Source organism: Lutra lutra, chromosome 3 (genome assembly GCF_902655055.1).
Source record: "Lutra lutra chromosome 3, mLutLut1.2, whole genome shotgun sequence".
NCBI classification, from domain to species: Eukaryota; Metazoa; Chordata; class Mammalia; order Carnivora; family Mustelidae; genus Lutra; species Lutra lutra.
In genome coordinates, this window is record NC_062280.1 from 132,365,352 (window position 1) to 132,390,556 (window position 25,205).

At 46.1% G+C, this 25,205-nt stretch overlaps 1 long non-coding RNA gene across 2 annotated transcripts; it reads right to left on the minus strand.

Annotated features, from left to right (window-relative positions):
- Positions 1–325: 325 nt before the first annotated feature.
- Positions 326–16,862, minus strand: LOC125096311 (uncharacterized). Of its 2 annotated transcripts, none has more exons than XR_007126134.1 (3): positions 16,590–16,862; positions 16,095–16,261; positions 326–1,799 (listed from the first exon to the last, which is right to left on the minus strand). It is a non-coding gene; the product is annotated as an uncharacterized LOC125096311 (long non-coding RNA). The 2 variants fall into 2 exon arrangements; XR_007126135.1 differs by lacking the exon at positions 326–1,799 and adding an exon at positions 9,221–10,251.
- Between the last annotated feature and the right edge of the window lie 8,343 nt (positions 16,863–25,205).

A 25,205-nucleotide genomic window follows, 5' to 3' on the forward strand; every position in this document is an offset into this window, starting at 1 on the left:
ATCAGCAGAGCAGGCCGCTTGGCAGAGGCTGGAACTGGCCTGTGAGGCATGTTTGCTCCCCCTGATGGGGCCTCCTGGTATCTGACCTGCTCACCCTCACTCTCACAGAGGGAAGAGCCCACGCTGTGGAAACACCGTAGAACTGCATCTACACCTCTTTGGAACTGAATTTGGATCATTTTGCTTGACACGACTGCCACCTGCCCTCTCCCCTTCTTTCCCCCTGTGTCTTTCTCTTTCCCTACCCTGTTTATTATTATCAGGAAAAAACAATAGGCCCACATTTAAACTTAAAAGAAAAGTAGGAGACTTGTGTTTCAAAAATCTGCAAAAACCTCAGCTTCTAGGTCACTCTATCCCTCTTTCCCCACAGCTCTGGGGAGCCTAGTACATCTCTCCTGAGCCCAGTGTGCACAGTCAAGGTGAAGCCCAACTGTGACTTTCCTGAGGAATTCTGGAAGGTGGCAGCGAGCAGGTATTTCGTAAGTGGCCTTCGCTCTGTGCGAGGATCTGAGAGAAAGGTCTTGGGGGGATGTGGGACTGAATTCCCTATGTTAGGGTGCTGCGCTCATGGGAAGGGTGCAGGATCAGGAAGACTGAATAGCTTCAGGACCCGGGATTTTCACACCACAGTTGTGCCCTAAAGCAGGCAAAGCAACTGACCAGCAGCGTGATGTGTTACATCATTTGGGCCTTTATCTTGTGATGCCCAAGTGACCTTCAGTCCGGCAGCTCCCATGCCAGAGACACCTGTCAGGAGGGCGGTGAGGAATACCTAAAAGAGCTTGGCTCTGATAGGGGATAGGTCTTCCTAGCAGTGGCCCTTTGGACAAGGCTCACAAGATACTGAAACTTTTTGCTCACCTCTATACTAGGGACAATAGCGTCTACTTTGCAGGTTTATCGTGGGGGAGAAAACGCATGCGCAATGCCTCGCGTGTAGTAAATGTTCAACTCAGTTTTCCTTTCCCTCTTCCCCCTCGAACCGATTCATCCAGGTGGGGCGAGGAAGGACCGTAGCCAAGAGGTCATGTGAGAGATGACAAGTGTAGACATCCCTGCAACTTCTGTTCTTGTGCTCCCGCTGTTTTCAAATTCCACAGTCATAGCCTCACCCTGGGAGGTTCAGGACACCCTAGAGTGAGCCTCTCTGAAAAATAAAGTTGCCACTCGCTGACCAGCCCACGTTGCATTTGATTACCACATAATGAAATGATTTTCCTTCCCTCTTTTATTTCCTCTCTTCCTTTCCTTCTGAGACAAATGGAAAAATAATTTGATCCCCTTGAATCTTTTCACCCTGGGTATTTTCCCCCTTCACACCGAGCACCGCCCCTTGATAAATGAGAACACATGTGCTGAAAACCCAGCCTTCACCCTCTTGACTCAGGGTCCTCCTCCTCTTGGGACTCGGCTTTCCTTTCAAACCTCCTGAATAAATTCATCACAGCAGGAAGAACATTGTTTTTCTTCAAAACGTGGGGGGGGAAAGCAAATCCCATATCACAATTATTTCATTTCAGAGGGAAAATGCTGCCCTTTAATCTCGAAGTTTCTTCCCTCCAACTCTGAAGGCTGTGGCCGAGGTGACTTGCAGGCTCAATACAGCTGCTTTTGCAGAGTCTGCACTGATTCATTACCTCAGGGAGCCAAAGGGTGACACACGCATATTTTGGATATTACCCTGTGGGCTGGATGTGGGGAGCTTCTACTTCTTCATGTGTTCACAGGCGGACGCTTTCCGTGGAGTTTTACTTAAAAAATAACCCTCAGTACGGTACTTTCATCTGAAGGTTGAACTTTCCAAAAAAAAAAAAAAAAAAAAAAAAAAAACCACGTACTGTGAATCTAATATGTTGTTTCTCTAGCATCCTAGCCCCCCCGCACAAAACAAAAGAAAACAAAAAGCGCTTTTCCTTGAACAAAAACATGCAATGACAAATGCCCGACGCCGTGGAAATCAAGCCCTCTATTTTGACCATCTTCTGCAGCAGACATCAGAGAGGCAGGATATCTTCTTGAACCAAAACATCTGCTCAAGAATTCCTATCAACTTCCTTACACTTCATTTTAAGAAAATCTCCTGACACTGAGCATACATGTCCCTTGCTGCCCAGTGTCTCTCTGTTTATGTAGCCTTTGTTTACATGCGCCCCTGTTAATAAAAATCTGTATTTATCAGATGCATGCAAGCACCTCAGAAATTCACTTTCTTTCAAACGGAAGAACGTTCCGGGCGGGAGTAAAAGGAGGGGAGAGTGGTGTTGGCAACCCTCCATCGCGCGACCATTTATTGTCATGGAATGTAGCAGAAGACGGTTCCCGCTATTTCCTTTTGATTTCGGTGTGTAAATCTGCTCTCACCTCAAGCCTGACCACGTGACAGGGCAGACACACATTAACCTGATTATTTCTGTCTGAGCTGTGTGTCAAATGTGCACTCGAAATTGCACATTAAAATGTGCCCCAAAATAGTACCACCTGCCTGGAGAAGTATCATTTTCTTTCACAAAGACAGACCCAAATGCGTTTCTGGGAATCTGGGATTCTGCCTCCTCTGTGTCGGGTAGGAGCCCTGACTGGCCTCTGGCTTCCCTCCCCGGGCAGTAACAGACTCCGGAGGCTGCTGGGGACGTCTGGGGCTCTTGTCAGAACACTGCTTCAGATACTGGAGAGCACCTTCTCCCTCTCAAAATGGGGGACAGTAGCATGGTGGGGAGGGGGTGGGGTGTGGCTGGAGTGAAGAGAGTAGAGAACAGAGAAGTAGGAGAAGGTATACTGCAAATAACCACAACCCCCGGAAGAGCTTCGCTAGAAACAGAGAGATGAGCCTGGGGAGGAAGAGAAAGGAATAGAAAACTAAAAAGACAAGAGTTGTTTCAGTTTTAAAAGGCACAAGGAAAGCTGGACCAGGGACAGCAACATCAAATTATTGTGATTCCTCCTGACAAATCAGAGAAGATGCATTTCAAACATCTGCCATGCTCTTGCCAATTAAGAGAAGAAAAGGAAACTCAGAAGGAGAAAGAAAGGGGTTTGGCCCATGTAGTGGCATTGCTGTGAGCTTTTTTTCTCAAATTAGCTCTTTCTTGACTTAATAGCTTCTTTGCCCAGAGAAGAGGGTGTCATCTCATCCCATCTCTGGGCCCAGGCTTGCACACATGCCATTTCCTGGTTTCTGGGGCTGTGTAGAGGAACCACACACAGACCTGAAAACCCTCATAATTTTTCTTGGCCCTTTTATGCTCTAGATGTACATAGCTTTAAGAAACTGAGCATGGAAGACAGTAGAATATCTTAGCAGTTAGGGTAGATAGAATCATTCAGGACCACGACTTGTCCATCAGTGTCTTTGTTAACCCAGAAGGCTGAAGGCTGGGCAACTTTCCATACGCTTTGGTGTTGCCTACACTGCTAAAGTTCTGGGACCCCTCATCCTTAACCCTGGCCATGGTTTTTGCTCCCATTTTCATGTTAATCACACTCTTCACAAATAATCAATGTCCATCTTCACATCTTCAGCTCTGCTCCTGTACCAGAACTCTGCAAACCGTTCTTTAGTCCATTCCTAGGTGTTGGTTCCCTCCACCCATATATCTCTCTCACAGTCTCAAATGAGTCATCCAGCCAGGGTCCCAGCCAACATCGCCCCTCTGCATTCTGCTCCTACACCCCCAGCCGTGAGGGGACTGTTCTCACCAAGGTCTTTGTGGGAAGCTGAGTAATGGCCCCCAAAGACATCCACATCCTAAACCTTGGACCTGGAGGAGGTGACCTCACATGGCAAAAGGGACTTTGAAGACGTGATTAAGCCAAGGATCTTGGGATTGGGAAGTTATTCTGGATTATCTGGATGGACTCTAAATGCAATCATGAGTATCCTTACAAGAGTGAGACAGAAGGAACTCTGACACTGAAGGAGAAAGCACTGAGACAACGGAAGCCAACACCAGAGTGGCCAGGTTCACCGCCAGCCATGGAACCCCAGCAACCTCTAGAAATTGGAAGAAGCAAGGGATGCATTTCCCTGCTAGAGCCTCCAGAGGACCCAGCCCTGCTGACACTCTGTCCCTACCCCCAAAGAGACTGATTTTGGACATCTGACCTCTAGAACTACAAGAAAATACATTTTAAGGCAACAAGTTTTTGGCCGTTTGTTACAGCAGCCACAGGAAACTAATAGAATCCTCAAGAACTGCTCAATAAAACATCTGTTGGCTATCTTTCAGTTTCCACGTCTCCTAGCAGAAGCATTTGGTATGGCCGACCTTGCCCTTTGAACCCCCCCTTCCTTAGAGACTCATTTCCCCTCTGCTCAAACAAGAGCCAGGTCCAGGGACTCCACCCAGCAAGGCATGTAGGCTCTCCTCTTGCCTGAGCTCCTCCGTGTCCTATCCAGGCTATTTCTAGTCCCATATTAGCATCCAATTTACCCACAACTCACTGCTGCCAACTTTCAATGTTACATGGTACAACCCAATGGATACAGTTGGAATTATGCTAGTGAAAAAAATAATTCTTGGGTGTAAACATTTCTAAATATGGCAGCATGTATGCAAACTTGTTTCAAACCTCCTCCTCCTCCTTTTTTTTTTTTTTAAAGATTTTATTTATTTATTTGACAGACAGAGATCACAAGTAGGCAGCGAGGCAGGCAGAGAGAGAGAGAGGAGGAAGCAGGCTCCCTGCTGAGCAGAGAGCCCTATTCGAAGCTCCATCCCAGGACCCCGGGATCATGCCCTGACGGGAAGGCAGAGGCTTTAACCCACTGAGCCACCCAGACGCCCTTCCCCCTCCTTTTTAAAAGTATACCAGAGACCCCAATGAAGTGGCTGGTGTCTCTAGAACTCCAAGGAACTGACAGGAAGGGGAATGGTCACCCTGCTTCTTCTCTTCCTCCCTATCCTGCTCTTCCCATCACAGACTGTCATTCCCTTCTAGCGCCTTAGTTCTCTGGTCAAAATAGTTTTCCTCCAGGTCACCAAAACCCAGATGCAGTTTGCCTCAGCTCTCCATTGATAGAAATTTTCTCAAGTCTCTCCTGGAGGTCATTGTGAGAATCCCCCATCCTCAAAGGAAGAAACTGTAGCTCCTCAAGGTTGGATCTTCTGATCGATTAGCCAGATCTCTTTAGCATGGTGAAGAAAGTCCTTTCCCTTCCCTGCATTTAAAGTCCATTCATTTTAATTCCTACCCAAGCACACTCCTCAGTTCTCTGAGATTGAATTGGGGGTCGAAGATTGTTATTGTTGTAGATACAGACATCAGGATGGTCTTTCTTTCTTTCTAGTATTAGATTTATTTATTTTCATTTTTTAATGTTTTTTAAAAAAGACTTTTATTTATTTATTTGAGATAGAAAGAGAGAGTACGCAAGCAGGAGGAGGGAGAGGGATAAGCAGACTCCATGCTAAGCATGGACCCTGACATGGGGCTTGATCCCATGACCCTGAGATCATGACCTGAGCTGAAATCAAGACTCAGCCACTTAATTGACTGAGCCACTCAGGCGCCCCTCCAATATTAGATTTTTTTTTAAATCTACAATAAAATCTACAATGAAACTATGGAAATTGTAACACCATTGGGCAAAATAATTTCTCTTTGCAAGTTCATAAGGGTCTTTGTATTTCTTTCTATTTCTATCACTCCCATCCCTTAGTCTCTCCCTTGTCTCCTGTATTACTATCTGTCCCTGCTGGTCTCCCAAATCAACCATCAAAAAAGCTCATCTGACTGCATCTGTGTCCAGTCCCACCATGACTTCCCACAGCCTTCAGGGTATCCTCACTGCCCTTGGTCCCATTCCCCTTCCACACTCTGGGTTCCAGAAACTACTCAGTCCCTTACAGGTGCCAGAAATACTAGACACCAACCTTGGTTCTCATGCTTCTCTGGCTCTCAAACTGTCTTTCCCTCACTGAACCAATGATACTTCAGACACACACACTTCAAATTTTTGTTGTTGTTGTTAATTTTTAACTCCCTATTTTGTAGTAATTTCAGACATAAAAGAAGTTGGGAAACTAGTAAAAGAGTTCCCCAAATATTAACATTTTACAGGAAACAGTACAATTACCAGTGTCAGGAAAATGACATTGATCCAATTCTATTATCTAATCTATACACCTGCACCAAGCTTCAGTAATTGCCCCCGATGTAGTTTTTGTGTTCCAGTTTCTCATCTAATAGTACACCTCACATTTAGTTGCCATGTCAACTTAGTTGCCTTTACGATGGCCCGTTTTTTTCAAGCTTCCTTTCTCTTCCATGACTGTCACACTTTTGAAGAGTGCTGGCCGTTTTTTTTGTGGAGTCATTCCTAATTTAGGTATGTCCGATATCCTCGTGATGGAGCTCAAGTTATGCATTTTGGGCAAGAATGCCACAGAATTACCCGGATACCAACACCAGCCAAGACGTCACAAATTAAAAAGAAAATCAACTGAGACCAAATCCCTCTTCAATACAGATGCAAAAATCCTAACAAAGTACTAGTAAACCAAATCCAGCAACATGTATATAAGGTTATATACCATGACCAAGTGGGATTTATTCTGGGGATGAGAGGTTGGCTCAACATATAAAAAATTAATCTTGGGATGCCTGGGTGGCTCAGTTGGTTAAGCAGCTGCCTTCGGCTCAGGTCATGATCCCAGCGTCCTGGGATCGAGTCCCGCATCGGGCTCCTTGCTTGGCGGGGAGCCTGCTTCTGCCTCTGCCTGCCATTCTGTCTGCCTGTGCTCGCTCGCTCTCCTCTCTCTCTGACAAATAAATAAAATCTTAAAAAAAAAAATTAATCTGTGTAGTAAATCATATTAACAGAATAAAGGACAGAAACCACATGATCATTTCATTAGACACATAAAATACTTGTCAAAATCCAACACTCTTTTGCTATAATAATACTCAATGTGCAAAAATCAGTTGCATTCCTATACATGAGCAATAAACAATCTGAAAGTGAAATTAAGAAAGTGACTTCATTTACAATAGTATGCTTAGATGTAAATTTAACAATCCTTAAGTATAAATTTAACAAAATAATACAATACATGTATACTGAAAACTGCAAAACATTGTTACAAAAAATTAAAGTTCTAAATAAATGGAAAGATGTTCATGGATTAGAAGGCTTGATATTATGAAGATGGCAACAGTCCCAAAATTGATTTACAGCTGTAAAGCAATACCTACAGCACTCCTCATGGCATCTTCTTTTTATTGTATTTTATTTTTTTACAACAATTTTTCAGAGCAGTTTTAGGTTCACAGCAAAATTGAGGGGAAGGTACCTAGATTTTCCATTCCCTGCCCCCCACACGCCTACTTTCAACATCCTGCACTAGAGTGGGACATTTGTTACAACTGATGAACCTATGATGATACATCACAATCGCTCAAAATCCATAGCTAACATGATAGTGCAGTCTTGGAATTGTACATCCTATGGTTTGGACAAATGGATGGTAATGTGTGTACTATTACAATATCATACAGAGTATTTCCTCTACCCTAAAAATCCTCTATTGTCTACCCATTCATGCCTTCCCACCTCTACCCCCTACCACTGAGCTTTTTACTGTCTCCATCGTTTTGCCTTTTCCAGAATGTCATATAGATGGAATCATACAATATGTAACCTTTTCCGATTGGCTCCTTTCACTTAGTAATATGTACTTAAAGTTCCTCCCAGTCTTTCCATGGCTTGACAGCTCATTTCTTTTTAGCACTGAATAATACTGCTCTGTCTAAACGTACCACAGTTTATCTGTTCATCGGCTGAAGGATATTTTTGGGTGCTTCCAGGTTTTGGCAATTATTAAAAAGCTGCTATAAACATCCATGTGCAAATTTTTGTGTAGATACAAGTTTTCAACCCCTTTGGGTACACAATAAGAGCACAACGGCTGGATTAAATGATGGGAGTATGTTTAGTTTGTAAGAACCTGCCACAGTGTCTTCCAATATGGCTGTACCATTTTGCATTCATACCAGCAATGATTAGAGTTCCCGTTGCTTTACGTATTTGCCAGCATTTGGTGTTGTCAGTGCTCCCTATTATGGCCACTCTAATGGATGTATAATGATATTTCACTGTTTTTTATATTTGTATTTCCCTGATGACATAGAAAGGAAATGGAGCATCCTTTCCTATGTTTATTTGTCATCTGTGTATCTTCTTTGGCAAGGTGTCTGTTAAGGTGTGTGGTTCATTTTTTAACTAAGTTATTTTTGTTTATTGTTGAGTTTTAAGAGTCCTTTGCATATTTTGGGTGACAGTCCTTTAGCAAATGTGTCTTTTGCAAATATTTTCTCCCAGTCTGTGCTTGTCTTCTCATTCTCTTAACACTGTGTTTCACAAAGCAGAAGTTTTTAATTTTAATGAAGTCCAGTTTACCAATTATTTATTTCATGCCTTTGGTGTTGTACTTAGAAAGTCATTACCATACCCAAGGTCATGTAGCTTTTCTCCTATGTTATCTTCTAGGACCTGTTGGCTTCTTTGCAGAAAGTGACAAGCTGATCCTAAAATGCACATGAAGGTTCAAGCTACCCAGAATAGGCAAAAAGACCTTGAAAAATAAGAAAAAGTTGCAGGATTCATGCTTCCCAACTTTAAGATTTTTAACAAAGAGTAATCAAGACTATGTGGTACTGGCATGGGTCCAGGTCTCCTGGAGGTCATAAGGATAGATATATAGAGTAATGGAATATAATTGATAGTCCCAAAATAAATTCATACATTTATAGTCAATTGATTTTCAGCAAGGATGCCAAGACAATTCAATGGGGAAAAAAATAAAGTTGGATCTCTACTTCACACAATAAATGAAATCATAAGCCTCAATGGAAAAGCAGCTACAACTAGAAAACCTTAAAAGAAAACTTTGGAGCAAATCTTCATGACCTTGGATTAGGCAATGGTTTTCCAGACATGGAAAGCACAGGTGACAATAAATAAATAAACAGACATATATAGATAAACAGATATATAGAGAAATACAGATATATAAAGATATAAACAGATACATAGATGACATCAAAACTCAAACATTCAGAGCTGCAAGCAATACCACCAAGAAAGTAAAAAGACAGCCTACAGAATGGGAGAAGTTCTTATCAAATCACATATCTGATAAGGAACTTGCATATACTAATAACTCTTACAACTCAAAAATTAAAACACAGGTAAGCCAATTAAAAAATTGAGGTATAATTCACACATTACACAATGCAATGTTTTTCAGTTAATGTATAGGCTTGTGCAAGCATCACTACAATCCAATTTCAAAATATTTTCATTACCCTGAAAAGAAACCCTGTGCCCATTAGCAGTCCCTCCCCACCCCCCATGCCACTACAGGCCATGCTGAGCAGAGTACTGGCCCCAGAAGACACTGAACTCTGGTTTGTGGCTGGATAAGCCAGTGAGACAAAGAATAAAGACATGAACAAACACTGCTAATGAGTGCTAAGATGCAAACTCATCAGAATACTGCTTAAGAAACTCAAAGTTTAGTCAGGTGGTTGCCAGGTGTCCTGTATACTTGTTTTCTGTCCAGATTGGATACAGGAGAAAGAGAGAAGAATCATATACACTTCTTAGGTTTCTGGTTTTGAGTCCATTGGTAAATGGTGGTACGCATACTTAGTCTGCAGACCTGTCTAGAGAAGACATGTGGGTCTGGCTGTGATGGGTTGAGGAACCCTGTCTCCCCAGATAATTCAGGAGGAGAGTCTGGGAGGCAGCTCCACATCTGGGTTGGAGGTCCCAGAAGACGGATGGCTGGAAATGATGATGCTTTGGAAGTCACAGGCCTGCTCAGAAGGGATTAACCCACTGGAGGATGAGCAGAGAGAGAAGCAAGGAGGACAGAGAAGAACGCTTACAGCACCAAGGTGTCAGATGCCCACGGGAGAACCTGAACAAGAGCATCCTGGGAAGACATTCAAGGAGAGAACAGTCTACAGAGCCAAGAACTGGAGTGTGGTCCAGTTAAGACCGAAACGGATCACGATGCAGGCATTGCAGGGAGGTGGCTGAGGCAGGAGGCATATTTCCCAGACTTGAATTGTAGGTGGAGCATGTGGAAACAGAAACTTTACCCATCGCTCATTCTCAGGTCATCTAAATGCCAACAGAACAGGAACCTGCTGATTCTTCTTGGAACTTTAGGGTCATTTGGTAATTTCGTTTTAAAGTCCGGCAGGATCTTGAGTATATTTATACATCCAGACAGATGGAGACTGCAGAAAGGAAGTGATTTGGTAAGAGAGGAAACCACGGTAGCAGGAGACTAAAGATATCGGAGGAGAGAGGTTTGGGAGTCCAGATGGAAAAGGGCTCTCCACGGGGAGGGCCTCATCTTCCTCTGAGACCAGCGCGAGGAGGAGGGAATGGAGAGGTGTGCCTGAGCTTGAGGAAGCAGCAGAAAGCTGGGGCGTTCTCCTTTGGGGACCTCCTCCATCTTCTGTGAAGCAGCAGGTGAGGTCACCAGCTGGAGGGACGGGGAGAGGAGGGCAGGAGGAATTGGGACGTTCTTGGAGAAGTGAGGGGGGACTGTCTGGAAGAAGAGGGCCACTGAGTAGCTTTGGAAGAAGAGCCAACACAGGGGTGGGGGGTGATGGCGGGGAGCGGGTTGGCGGGGGTGGGGTGGGGTGGGCGGGTGTGATCTCACTCTGCAGCGCCATCTTGTGGGCACTGCTCCAGCAGCCCCCAGGTACGATGCCCTAGGTGGGCAGGATGGAAGGAAAGGGGCAAGGACCCTGATGTGAGCGCGGCTGAGGTGCTGAGTTGTGGTGTAGGGAGGGACCCGGGGCAGCCTGCCTTGCTGGGAGAACAGCCCGGGGACGGGAGGGAAGGAGACAACTGGAAAAACAGGGTTTGTGGCCAGCGAATGGGATGATGGAGTGCGGAGTGTCTGCGAGAGCAGCCCCGGTGATGACAAGGCCTGGGTGCGGCTGTGGGTGTGAGCGGCTGAATTTGCCAAGCCAGCAGGGGTGTAGGAAGCGGAGCGGGGCATTCCAGGACACCAGAGGGGGCGGCTTGACCTCCGAGATCTTCGCTGAAGCCAGCCAAAGCAGTGTCCGGTGTGTCAGAAGTCAGCCCCTGCCCTCCGGGACCGTGGGAAAGAGCGAGCGGGAGGGGGTCCGGGCGGGGACGGGTGCAGGACTGAGCGCAGGACAGGGCTTCAGGGCCCACTGTGTCTTAAAGCTTCGCTTCATTCCAGCTTTTTTTTTTTTAGTTCTGTAACTTGTTGATTGTATTTAGCTATGTGAGCTCTGTCGTGATTTTTGCTGTATTGTAAAGCCCCTGCATCATGTGGTGGGTGCACATGTGAGCCCCGCATGCACCTCTGTTAAAGGGGAAGGATGCTCACGGAGCCCCACTGTTAACTCTGAAGTGGTCATAAAGCTGTACAGACACTTTAGGCTTGTAAGTTTTAAACTCGGTTGTGTGCATTTTATACCCAAGGATATTCCTGGTAAGAGTGTTGTGCCTAAACAAAATCACAGGTTCCCTCACAAAAATAGTCCAGTCTGGGCAGTGTAGCTTCTTCTTACCTTGGTTTCTTGCCCTTTGCCCTATGACCATTCAAATTCTAGTTGCGGCTTGATGGAGGTGAAACCTCTGTATGGTGAGTTCCAATGGCAGGTGGTTTCCACTCCATAGAGAGGTCTAACTTCTCTATGCTGGACTGGCTGGCGGCTTACAGCTCTCAGCTGAGCCTCTCATGACAGACTGGATGGTGCTGAGGAGCCCTGCCCTGCCGGAGGTCACACCTTCCAGGGGCAGTCCACATCTGCTGATGGGTCATCTGGGAAGTATAAAGCCCCAGCCACCTTCCCCTCAATGCAGGGAGATTCTGAAGGATCTGCCCCTCTCCACAGCTCCCAGGATGGTGGGTTGAGGTCTTTGTTGTGACTGCATCTCAGTTCAACTCCTTTCTCTGCCCACTTCTGCTGGCTTCACTCCCTCACAGGTGTCAATCCCCAGCGCACTCCCCCATGAGCTTTCTGCATGCAAGTCTTCACCTCAGAGTTTGTTTCTGCAGCAATTGCCAGATTTAGCAAGTAAAGCTGCAGAATGCCCGGTTCAGTTTGAATTTCAGAAGAACAATGAATAATTTTCTAGTATATTTGGCTTATTTTAGCTGGCTCTCCTACTTCTTAGGGAGCCCCAGTTGGGTTAGGATGTGAACATTCCTGGGCATAGTAGGTTATGGAAGAGGGCATAGTAGGTTATGGCCATGAAGGAGTGCAACATTTACCAAGGGCATGAGAGCCAGGGACATTTCAAGGTCAATGAGACGCCACATCTGAGGATGGGTGGAAGATAGGCATTGCTAGTGGAGCTGAACTATTTTCAGGAGTGGAGGTGAAACTGAACATTTCTCCAAGAAGAGACCCCACACTGCCTAAGTGGAGGGTAACACCTCAGATGAGGCTGCCTATAGAGCACAGGGAACCAGACTGAGCCACGCAAGGCCACGTACCACCGTGATAGTGACCAACAGAGACTATATACTTCGGGCACAACAGTGGCGAAGCCAGGTCTTACTGGAAAGAGAGAGTCTCAGCGCCAGATCACACTGCCTCCTCCTCTCAAAGCAGTGATAGCCCCAGTTCAAGAATGAAGACATTTTCATGACAAAGACTGAGTTTTAGATGCCAACACTGAACATTTTAGTAACCAAGAGTGATGGAAACTAATGGGATGTGGTCAAGTTGGTGTGATGAGGGCATCTGGTCCTTAGGAGGGAGAGTTCAACATGGACTTTATCAAGGGCTAGTTATTGGAAAGAAGAAACCATTTCATGTTTATATCTAATGAGTTATGCCCCCAATAAATCAGTTACAATTATTATTATCATACCAATGGGTTTTGGCCTGAGAAACTAAGTTTTCTAATATCCTGAGTGAAGATGTCTGTTATTCATTCTGACTGGAGAAAGAGGAGAAGGGGTTGTAGCTTGGGGAAAGGACCATAAGCCCTACTCCTCATCCAGCCCACTCCATCCTCTTGGGCTCTCGGCCTCCTCCCACTGCACTGCACTCTCTGGGGCAGTCCCTTGTACCCAGAAATACATCCAGATCTTCCTAAAGAGCTTGCCTCACTCTTATGACTTCTTCAAGTTCTTCTTCCCACCCCTTTACCCAAGCCTGCAAGTCACAGTGGAGTGGTATAGCCAGTGGGTCTGTCTTGGGGGACATGGACAATCTGGTTGATTCATGCCCCTCTTTACTTTTCTGGATCCTCCTTGACCACTTATCAGCACCTGAAGCAGCTGTCTGTGGACTTCTCCTTTAGAGTCACTGCTCTTCTGAAGTATAAAGGTTCTCCTACCCCACTCCCTATCTTTGTTGATAACTCTAGGTCCTCTTTCTGCCTTGGGGAAGGTACTCATTTCCTTAGCATCCTTGTTAGCACTTGTAATTGTCTGTCTTTTTATTTTAGTCATCTTAGTGGGGGTAAAATAGTATCTCATTGTGGTTTTAAAGTTGCATTTTCTAATGACTATTGATGTTAATCATCTTTTTATGTGCTTCTTGGCACTTATGTATCTTCTTTGGAGATATCTCTATTCAGATTTTGTTGGACCTACTTTTCTGTTACGTTACATGTCTTTATTTTTGCATTGTAAGGGTTATGTAGATATTCTGGATGCAATTTTCTTATCAGATATATGATTTGCAAATATGTGGCCTTAAACTGGTTTCTTTCACTTAGCTTTCGAGTGCTTTTGAGGTTCTTCCATATTGCTTTGGGAATGGTAGTTGTTCCTTTTCATTGCTGAGTAATACCCCATTATATGGATGTACGTGGTCTATTTATCCATTTCCTATTTGATGCACAATTGGATTTTTTCTCATTCTTAGCTATAATTTTTAAAAGCTGCTACAAATATCAGTGTACAAATCTTTCTGTGGCTATTGGTTCTTACTTCTCTTGGGTCAATACTTACCTTTTGACTTTTGAACCTCAGGGTGGCTGTGAGACTAGCTGAAAATCAGAAGTCCTAGTATAACAGGAGAAGAAAACGGATGCACGGGACAGTGGGCGGACCGCAATAATAACCGAAACATAAAACCCTGTCTTTTGTTGTACCGGTCAGAGTTCAACCAGGGAAGCAGAATCAATAGGACACACACACACACACACACACACACACACACACACCCTTGGAGATTTATCACGAGGAATTGGCTGGATAAGCACATAAGAACTCCAGAGAGCAGGCCTATAGAGGGGGAAATTCAGAAGCAGGCATGACCCACAGGCATGGGTGCAAGCCACTGTCCAGGGAAGGCCTAAGCTTTCTTTTAAGGACTCCCAACTGATTAAGTTAGGCCAACCCAGGATAATGTCCCTAACCTCAAGTCAACTGATCAGGGGCTTTAATTACATCTGTAAAATCCCTTTTTAGCAGCACCCAAATTAGTGTTTGAGGGAATAACTAGGAGAAGGTAAGTGTATCTTACAAAATGGCTACCGCTTCCCTTCTGTCCTTCACATCTCCCAACAGAATGTCTCTTATAGCCCACCCTGTGTAAAAACATACTGGAGAGGAAATTCTAGGATATATAGTTCAGTATACCATAGTTCACCACAAAGCTTTCATACCTGGGTTGCAGAAGAGTCTCTAACTGGTCCAGTTCACATCATATGACCAATATTGGCCACCAGAAAAAAGGGTAGAATGGTGGAGCCTGGATGTCTTGGCCATCTCTTGACTAGGAGAGTATGGACCTGAGATGGATAGCTCCGCAACATCACATGATTTGGGAGTGGGGGAAAGGAACAGGTACCCAAGGGAATTGAGGGTGCTGGAAAAGCCAATGCAACCCACATCTACCCATAGGACCAAGCACTGTGCCTAGCGCTCAGAAGGCACTCAGTGGGTGCACCTGAAAACTTAGGCAGGGACGAAAGGGGAACACACAGGTGGCATTAACGCCACCACTTGGCCAGTCGCTGCCTTGGGCTGGGCCTGGATGAGACCCACGAGAAAGGCCAATCTGTTAGTCCCTGAGACTGCCATGCAGGTCCTGGTTGCTGCACATCAGGACTGGCTTCTCAGCATGTTAGTGCCTTTCCAATTTTCTGAAACAGTTGTTATTTTCCAAGACATGTTCCCCATCTCCACAGCAGCCCCGCGGCTCGTTTGCTCTCAGTTTCCTCTGGAAGTCTCTGGAGATCACTACCTGGCTTCAGGGACGGGACTGATGGTGGGTGGGTCTAACGTCCTCTACTGCCTCCTCCTTGGGGGCTTTAACTTCTCCCTCGGGCCCCCAAGGAGACGAGTCCCCACGTCCGTGGGTCACGTTTAGCCAAAGCAGCCAGTTTGTAACTTTAGTCCCTGCGGGATCCTCCCGTTGCTAAATCTGGGCCAGCAGAAATGGAAACCATGCTTAGCTCCCTCTCCCATGGACTCATCAAAGTTGCGCGATCTTTTTCATGGAGTGGTTGCAGCGGGGAGACGAGATGTCACTGTGCATACATCCTGGTCCCATCCTCAACTTTGTTGTAAGCCCCCTGGCAGGAGAAGCTTGTTTTACTCCTGTGTGCACATGGCCCTGGCACCCAGGATGGCAGCCTGATTCTAAAGGGCATCAGGCAAATGGCTGCTGATGAATAATGAATCAAGGGGGAAATGAGTGAAGGAGATTGGGAGGAGATGCTCTTCCCTTCCTCTTAAGCACAGGCAATCACTGAGCTGAGGTTAGAAACTGTAAAGTGTTGGTGGTGCGGGTGATGGGGGGTGGGGGGGGGCTGCCTTCAGCTCAGATCATGATCCTGGAATCCCAGGATTGAGTCCCACATGGCTCCCTGCTCAGTGGGGAGTCTGCTTCTCCCTCTGACCCTTTCCTTTCTCATGCTCTCTCTCGCACAAGCTCTCTCTCAAGTTAATAAATAGCATCTTAAAAAAAAAAAAAAAAAAAAAAAAGGAAAGAAAGAAATGGTAAAGGGTCATCCTTGTGCCCGGAGAGGTGTAGGGCTGGCAGGCCTGAAGGGTTGTACACTCTCCCCTGTTCTCTCAGTTTTCGTTGCACTCATTCTGGGTCGTAATGACACACATAAGATATACCTTTCATGTACCTGTCTCTCCCACTAGACTGTAAACTCCATATGAAGGATGGGAACGGGGCCTGTCTTCCTCTCATGGCACTCAGCAGGCCCTCGATATGTGCTGAATGCATGAATGTGTTCTTCATGGTATCTGGCAAGCATATTTGGTTCAAAATACCAGAGCTCCTGAGGAAGACAAATTATCCCTGCTATGATCATTTTCAGTTTAAATTCTAGTTCTGATTTCCCCGTCGACTTTAAATAGGTGGTGTTTATTAAGTCCTTGCTAGGTGACAGGCATTACACTCCAATCTTTACTTTAAAAAACCTTCACAGGTCTCTATGAAATAAGCACAATGCTATGGCTCATTTTAAAGCAATGGAAACTAAAGAACCATGAACTTCAGTACTTGCCAAGGTCACAACATTGTAAGTGGTGAAGCCCCCTAATAATAATGAAAGACACCTGCCCTGTCCCTTGTGTCCAGCCCAACAAAGCAGTCAACTGACTCACCTCAGGCCTTGGAAGGCAGGACAGACCCCGGAGATGAGCTAATTCTTCTTAAAATCCATCACCTTGATATGTTACTCCCTGTGTAAGCCACCCAAGCAACATTCTTAGACTCCCCTCAGCTCCAAAAAATCTTCTATATATACTTGCCAAACGGCCCGGCAATCCCACTCTTAGGTATTTACCCCAAATAAGTGAAAACATATGTTTTCACAAAGACTTGTAAACAAGTGTTCATAGCAGCTAAAAACTGGAAACAACCGAAATAGTCATCTACTGGTGAATGTACGTACAAATTGCAGAGCCTCCAAATAAGGGGTCCTGCTCCGCTGTAAAGAGGAATGAAAGGCTGGTACAGAGAGCCAGGGGGATGAAACTCAAAGGCATTGTGCTCGGTGAAATTAACCAGACACAAAGCCCTATATACAGTGTATGATTCCATTCAGATGACATCCTCGGGAAGGTAAAACTGTAAGGACAGAAAACAGATTGATGGTTGTGGGGGGCTGGGGTATAGGCTATGGGTATGCCAAGGGACACAGGGAAACTTTGGAGGGAAGGGAGTGGAAACCCGATCGCGGTTAATGCCCAACTGTGTGTATCTGTCACCAACTACATACTGGAGAGGAGGTCTGTACATTATGCCTTAGTAGTCCTGATTTTTTAAAAAAGCAACATTTGCTTCTTTATCCCAATGTAATAAACTTTGTTTAAATCCCTTTCCTTTTAAATTCAAGCAATAGCATCGTTCTTGAACATACACCATTTTAAAATAACAATAGGAGAACCCGACTTGAAATGTGGGCGCTGAACCCACCCCACTGGGCAAGCAAAGCACACTGACCCATATTCCACCGGAGCGAGAACAGCTCCTGCTGCCCAAGGGGTTGGGGTGGCTGGGGAAAGTGTTTCGTCCAGGAGTGTGTTTCTGCAGCTTTGTGTTAATCAGATTCCACACGACCGCAGTGACCTTTGTTCTCTTCTGGCGGAATCTCCTACATTGGGGGGAAACCTGGTTAGCTTTAGTGAGTGTCGCAGGGTACAAGCTAAACCGTATTCACCCCCAGATTCAGACGTGTCTGGGAGAAACGGAGGGGAAGATAAAGAATTGATGCCCAGCTGAGCGGCAGGGCTGGGAGCTAAGGGACTGGACAGCAAGTGTGCTGTCCCTGCTGAGCCCCACCCCCAAAAGCTCAGCCCCCCTCCTCCTGGCCTGGTGCCATGGCCCCGGGCAATGGAGGCAGCAACACAAATAAATAGGAGAGCTGTTTCATTAAAATCTCCGTAAGACGTGGGGAGCTCTGGGCGCAGTCTTCTGTGACCTCTGGAACAGAGGAGGCCACGTGTTAAAGACAAGATTGCCCCTGAGGCCAGTCTCCGGAGCAGGACAGGGACAGGGCAGCCCGGGGTCAGCGGGGGCAGCCTCCAGCTGGAGGGCGATGTCAGGCCTCCGCAGCATCAGCAGCTTGGCGGCTCAGAGACGGAAGCTGCCATGAGGGGGAGGGGGGACCTGGGGCAGCAGGAGGCTGCTGCCCACCGTGAGACAGCAAGTCTGCCCGGGGCCCTGGGGCCCCATCGCAAGCTGGGGGACACTGAGGGGGGCTGGGGTCCTACAAAGAGGATAGGTCCAGAATTGTGTTTGTTTAAGAATGCTTTCTTATTATGATTATTACTATTATATTTACTGTTATAATTGTCTGTGTCCCTCCTCATGTCCTCCAGCCGGTAGAGAGCTGGGGTGGCATCAGCCACCGACGCTATTAAGAAACTGGATTCTGTGCTTAGCATAGCGTGGCTGTGCAACCACATTCCTCCTCTCCTCTTCTAAAATTCCCACCTGCATTATATATAAATCTCCTTAAAGGTTCTGCTTCTGTGTGCATGTCCCGGGAGCTCTGGTGCATAGCAACTGAATTAGCATCCAGGCCTGCTTAATTAATAAAATGAGTCTGGGTACATCTGCAATCTTTCCAAGCAATTACGGCTCTTCTCCCGTTCCTCCATGGAATTCAGCCTGTTAGCACAAAACAAAAAAAACAAAAACAAAACAAAACAAACCCCCAAAAAAACAAAACCCACAGTGCACCCAATGATTATTTTGCCTTAAAAATAATTTTTTTATTCAAATACAACTTACTTTGACTGAGACCTTTTAGTAATTCCTTCTTCTCAATTTTACCTGCTTTGCTTGGTATCTGAGAAAGCCCAGGCTTAGCACAAAACGGAGGCCTCATCTTTTTGTTGAATGGATTGTGACCTCAGGTCTGTTGCATAATCTCTCCCTGGGCATTAATTTTGGCATCTTTGAATGAAGATGATAACACCACTCCTGTAGCATTGAGGGAAGGATTGGAGACACTATGTGTGGCCCATACGGCGCATCGTAGCCATAAAGCATACTTAGTGTTTTATACATCACACAAAATGCCGGGAAGGAAAAGAGGCCTGTCCTTTAATCCCCGATCTGCTGCTAACTTGTCAGTTGGCCTTTAACTCTCTACCTTTCCATAGAGATACTAATATGGACGCCCACAGGATTTTTCCAGCATTAAATGAGATGCTGTAGATAAAAGCGGACTAAAAAGCAGGAATTGTAATTCAAGTTTTGGAGGTTTGGGCTCATTCTGCTTCCTTCAGAGTTAGCCAAACAAATTTCTTGCCCTGGGAACTAACCCCTCCTTGGCCACTGACTAGATCCATGTTTCCGTAAGAGCCCAAATCGTGGAGGTCAGTCGCAGCTCCTCTGTGCTCATCCGTATTAACATCTCCCCTCGGGATCGGGTCAGCGGAAACATTCCTGGCCCAGGTGGGGTCTCACAGCACTTCTGAGAAAAAGAAACATGCCCGTGTGTCCATAAATAAACCCCGTTGTCTTCTTTTCTTTTCCTGCTCAAGTTCCCTTTTCCGCACCTCAAGCTATTAGGAACCACGCTGTATTTATTTATTTATTTTGCCCATCCATTCTCTTTGGAGGTGCTTTTCCCTCTCCTCGTCTTTTGGAGCTGTCACCCTTTGTAGATCATTCTTATTAGGCATTAACTTGGTGAATGGATGAACATCACTTGGGAACAGCTCTAGAATATTGCAAAACATAAAGCAGTCAGTGCAAACATCTGCAAAACTTGGCAATCTACTGTGGTTTCAATGAGCTCGGGGCCAAGTCCTTGACAGGCCTTGAGGTCCTCGGAGAATGCAGCACAGGGAAGATTTATTTGGGGAAAGGGCGAGAAATGTCACTTTGCGCTTCAGGTATGAGGTAGCATCGGTCAGCATTTGCAAGCATGAGTCACTGTCTCTTCTTACCCTTCACAGATGTCATCTAACTGCCCTCACCCTGATTCCAAGTCCTTGTGGGGCTTTGAAAGAAGCTTAACACCCAGAGCCATCCCTTGAGGGACTTGGGGAACAGGCCGCCTCTGGGCTAAGCCCTGCTCTCGGGTTGTGCTGACCGCCCTGCCTTTCCCACCAGCTCTGGTACCAGTGGCCCCGAAGGGACTGCACTCCCCTCTCCACAGTCACCTCTTCCTGAGACCAGCCGCCGCTCTGGACTCCAGCTCTGGTGCCCCCTCCAGTCTGACTCCCCAGCCAGTAGCCGGCAGGGCCTCCCATGCCCACTGATGAGCAGCAGAACAGAAGTAGGCGGGTTGGCGTGGTTTCCCTTCTCAGTCACTGTCAGCATGCGTGGGTTACGTATGTGTTTCCAGAATGTGGCTTTTGCTCTTGGCACTTGCATTCTCGGAGCAGAGAGAGAGATGGGACCTCGTTTCTTAGCAATTGATTCTGAATAATTCTAGGGTTGGGGGCACACAGGGGTGCTATTTGGGGTCCAGGAAGGGGATGCCAGTGTTTGGATCTTTTTTCCCCCCTGGTCTTATAAGGACAAAATTTCATGGTTTAAAGTTTGTTTTCCTATCAACTTTGGACCTTGAGATGTTAATCGATGATAAAACATTACCCCAAGTTTCAGAGTCAAGGACAATTTTTAGCACCTTATAAAATCCAGTACCTGTAAATCCAGCACCAGCACGCATTGAGCGTCTAATCTGGCCCCTAGAGCGGAGCTATGACTTTCATAGGTCCTGGACACTTTTGCTTTCATGATCTTCTACCTCCATGTAAGTAAGTCAGTGAGCAAGCAAGCAAGCAAATAAACGAGTAAACAAATAAGTAAATAAATAATTAATTAAATAGATAAAAAATTTTAAATGCCTGTGTTAGCAGAAAATAAGTATAATCCAGGCTGAGTTCATTACTATTATCCATTGTTTTTCCGATTTAAAAGAAAAGTAGAAACATTTTGAGTACTCCTAAACCTATCAAGGGTCCCAGGCACTCCTCCCGCTGTGCCTAGTGGGGAAGTCAGTCCTGTATCAAGACTCCCCGTGAGGCTGTTCCCGGGGTCATAGTGTCTCTGTGACCTGGCCTGGAGCCCAGAAGATTCCCAGGGTCTGCACTGTGGCAGGAGCTGGTTTGAGTTGTTTTTCTCTTCCTCTCTCTCCCTCCTCCTCACACACAAATCAGAAATTTCTAGAGGCTAGGAATCACATCTTACTTATCTTTGAATCCCACTCTCACACCTGCCTGCTTTAGATATTCAGTGCGAGTGTGTGGAATGAAGTTCAATGTCTCAGATAACATTTCACAGCCACCTCACAAAGGAGGAGACTTAAAAAGTCAGTTGGTCAAAGACACTAACTGGAGGCCAGGTGTGCGAGGTGCTGTGGGGAAAATCCGAGAGACAAACGATGGCGCTGCTTCCCTCAAACAGAATGGTAGAGACACCTAAGGGAAACGCTGTCTGGTCAAAGGCCTGGCACCCTGGTTCCATGTATTCCGAGCCCTTCAGCTTGACCTTGACTCCTATCATCCCCACCTGTCAGCCCTGAGGCCTTGGACAAGTTCTTTAGCCTTTGTAGAGTTTTCTCACTTTTTATTTGGGATAATAATAATAATAATAATACCAACCTCATTAAAAGAGATAATGCATGTGAAGACATTAGGGTATCATGTGGCCTGGGACATAGAGCGTTCAATATAGCTGCTCTTCTTAATTGTTATGATCTTGTCTACTGTCAGTGTTGAATTATCTATACCTTACTGGTTCCATCCTTAGTTCCAGAAATTTCTGCCAGTTAACTCAAAACAGTGCATGTTCAAACCTGAGCTCCTTTTCTTAGATCAAAACACACATTCTGTGTCCTTTCTTCCTCTACTGTAAGCTCTTTAAGGGCAGGTCTGTCTGTGGCTTTGATTTTTGTGTTTTCCAGAGCCAACTCAATGCTTTTGTTTTGTTTTTGTATTTTTCAAATTTTTATGTAAATTCTAGTTAGTTAACATATAGTGCAATATTGGTTTCTGGATTAGAATTCAGTGATTCATCACTTACATACAGCGCCCGAGTGCTCATCACAAGTGCCCTCCTTAACGCCCATCCCCCATCCAGCCCATCCCCCACCCACCTACCTCCATCAACCCTTAGTTTGTTCTCTATCCAAGAGTCTCTTATTTTGGGGGGCGCCTAGGTGGCTCAGTTTTTAGGTATCTGGCTTCAGCTCAGGTCGTGATCTCAGGGTCCTGGGATCAAGCCCCACTTCGGTCTCTCTCAGCGGGAGGCCTGCTTCTCCCTCTCCCCCTCCCCCTGCTTGTGTTCCTTTTCTCACTGTGTCTCTCTCTGTCAAATAAATAAATAAATAAAATCTTAAAAAAAAAAAAAAAGAGTCCCTATGGTTTGTTACTAGTCAATTCTCTTTATTGTTGGGGGGCAGGGTGCGTGGTAAGATAGTTGCCTAGCGACGTTCCAAAGTAACTGTAGTCCAGAGACTGGTTGATTTACCCAGAGAAGTGTGGGGATCTGGTTAGCCCAAATTTCTCTGGCATTGAGGCTTTCCCACCAAGCTGTATTATATCCACCCCTCTGTTTGCCTCGGTGCTAGGAGACTTACCCTCAGAGAGACAGGCACAGGGTTGGAGGAGCAGAAATAAATCCAGAGGCAGCCTTTTTGCCGAGCACATTGGAGCCACACAGAGCTGGTAGATGAAAGATTGTTCTTAAAGGGAACTTGGAACTTGGTCTAGGTAGGGATTAAAAACTAAGAATGCCTTGATGTGGTAGAATAACATCTTTGACACTTTCACGGAGATATTAACTGATTTTTAAAATTTCTCTCCTGGTAATCATCCTTCTTCCCCTGTGTCCCCTCACTGCATCACCCGAGGGCCAGGTGATTGGCACAGCCGCAAGTGCACCCTTTTGCAATACCCAGAGAGGAGGCCACGCAGTGTTCTTCTGGGTAGAGGGTCTCTTTCACAGTGTCCAGATCTCTTGATGTCCTGCAACTGAAAGGGGAGGATGTCCCCCTTAGATGGCACCAACCCTGACTTCCAAATAGATCAGTACATCTACAAAAGGAAAAGTGATGGCCTCTACGTCATAAATAAGAAGAGAACCTGGGAGAAGTTTCTGCTCGCAGCTTGAGCGACTGCTGCCATTGACAACCTGGCTGATGTCAGTTGCCACACCCTCCAGGAACACTGGCCAGCGGGCTGAGCTGAATTTTGCTGCTGCCACGGGATCTGCTCCCATCACTGGAGGCTTCACTCCTGGAACCCTTGCTAATGAGATCCAGCCTTTTCAAGGAGCTGAGATTTCTGGTGGCTACCGATCCCAGGGCTGTCCTCCAGCCTCTCATCCCATGCACTGTATGTTAGCCTGCCTACCACTGCTCTGTATCATACAGACTTTCCTCTGTGCTCTGCAGACATTGCCATCCCATGCAACATAAAGGGAGCTCATGCAGCGGGTCTGTTGTGCTGGGTGCTGGTGGGCAAAGTTTAGCGCATGCATGGCACTGTCTCCTTTGAACCCCCACACGTGGTCATGCCGGATGTCTGTTTTCACAGAGATCTGGAGGAGATGGAGCAGGAAGAGCAGACTGCTGCTGAGAAGGCCGGGACCAAGGAGGAGTTTCAGGGCAAATGGACTGTTCCAGCGTCCAGGTGTACTGCTGCTCAAGCCAAGGTCACAGACTAGTCCAACCGTGCAGGCTCTCTGAGCCTGTCCGCAGCTGCCGCCTAGAGCATTCTCCTGGCCATGAAGCCTGGTCTGTGGCTCCCACTGCTCGGATCACAGGAAGGGTAGGAACCATTCCAGTCTATTCTTCCACAGACTCTTCAACAGAAAACAGAAATAAAGTTGAATTAAAGCATTTTCTTAAAAAAAAAAAAAAAGTAGAAGGGAAACCTGTCTCTTGCCTTGGTTTTTCAAAGCCTATCCCCATAAAGGTATTATTCCAAGCCTCCAAAGCAGACCCAAAGGTACAGGAAATCTCTCAGAGAAAAAAAATGTCAAGAAAGAGAAAGGATTCCCCCTCTAGCTTCTAAAAAAAAAAAAAAAAAAAAAAAAATTCTCCCCAGGAATGAGAATAGAGTCCCAGGTTGGCTGCCTCAGAGGAGGCCCTGATAGTTTTCCAGGACAGAGTCTTGAAAGTGAAGACTGCAGAGCTAGTTTGCAGGTGGCCGGGGCCCCATGGGAGCAGTGGGAGGAACTTATCTCAATGTCTCTCCTTGGTGGAAAGAGCCTTGACTTGATGGGCGATGTGGCAGGCTCAGCTGACACCTCAGACTGTACTAAATCCCCCCCAATTCTCCTGCCTCAGTATAACCAAGTCCATGGAACATCAAAGCCACTCTGGAAAACATGGGGAGATGAAATCCAGAATAAATGGAAAACCTGATTCTGACCGTCAGGGGGAACAGGAACTTGAAACAGAAATAAAGTTACAGAAAATGTTTAAAAATTTGTATTTCTTAGACCACTGAATTGTGGATGAGACACATTCTGGCCACAGAGAGACAATCCCCCAGGACGGCCAAGGGCCTGGATCCAGAGAAGAAGAACTAGAAGCTTTGTCTCTCAGCCCAGGACTGGGTGGATTCTACCTGACTATTGGACTCAAGATTTCGGTGTCTCATGTGGGCATCTGTGGGTCAGTAGCCTCCCCATGCGATGAAGAGTGCCATCCAGCCTGGCTTAGTTTGGACTGGTTTTGTTGTCTGGCATGTAGTAGGTACTCCGGCAAATGCCGAATGAATAAATGACAGTCAGAACTTCTCTGGAGCCTTCCAGTTCCTTGCTGCTACAGGGGAATAGAACCGTTCCTCTATAGCTAGGCGCCCAGGCACCAGAGCTGGCCCAGAGCTACTCAGATGCCACAGAGGCCCGGCGAGGGGACTCATCCTCCAGAACTGAGTCGGACAGTGCCTGATTTTGGAAACCCTTTACCCTCAGCTCTTGCCAGAACGCCCTGTTTTATCATGGCCTGTTGACTTGACTTTCTTCCCTCACTAGTCCGTAAATTACTGGAGCATGACAAGTATATCCCCAGCACAATGCCTGGCAAATGTTTGCAGAATTAAATGATAATGTGCTAAAATCACGCCAGATGAGCCTGACGAATCAAGGCCAGGCAATGGCTGCACAGACTGAGCTCAGTATCGTCAAGCGGCAGGAAATTGATAATCTCTGATCTGCGCTACTTTTCACAAGGTGCTTACATTGTTAATAACCTCTTATGTCTGAAGTCTCTGAATTTCCAATAGGAAACGTCGATTCAAGCAAGC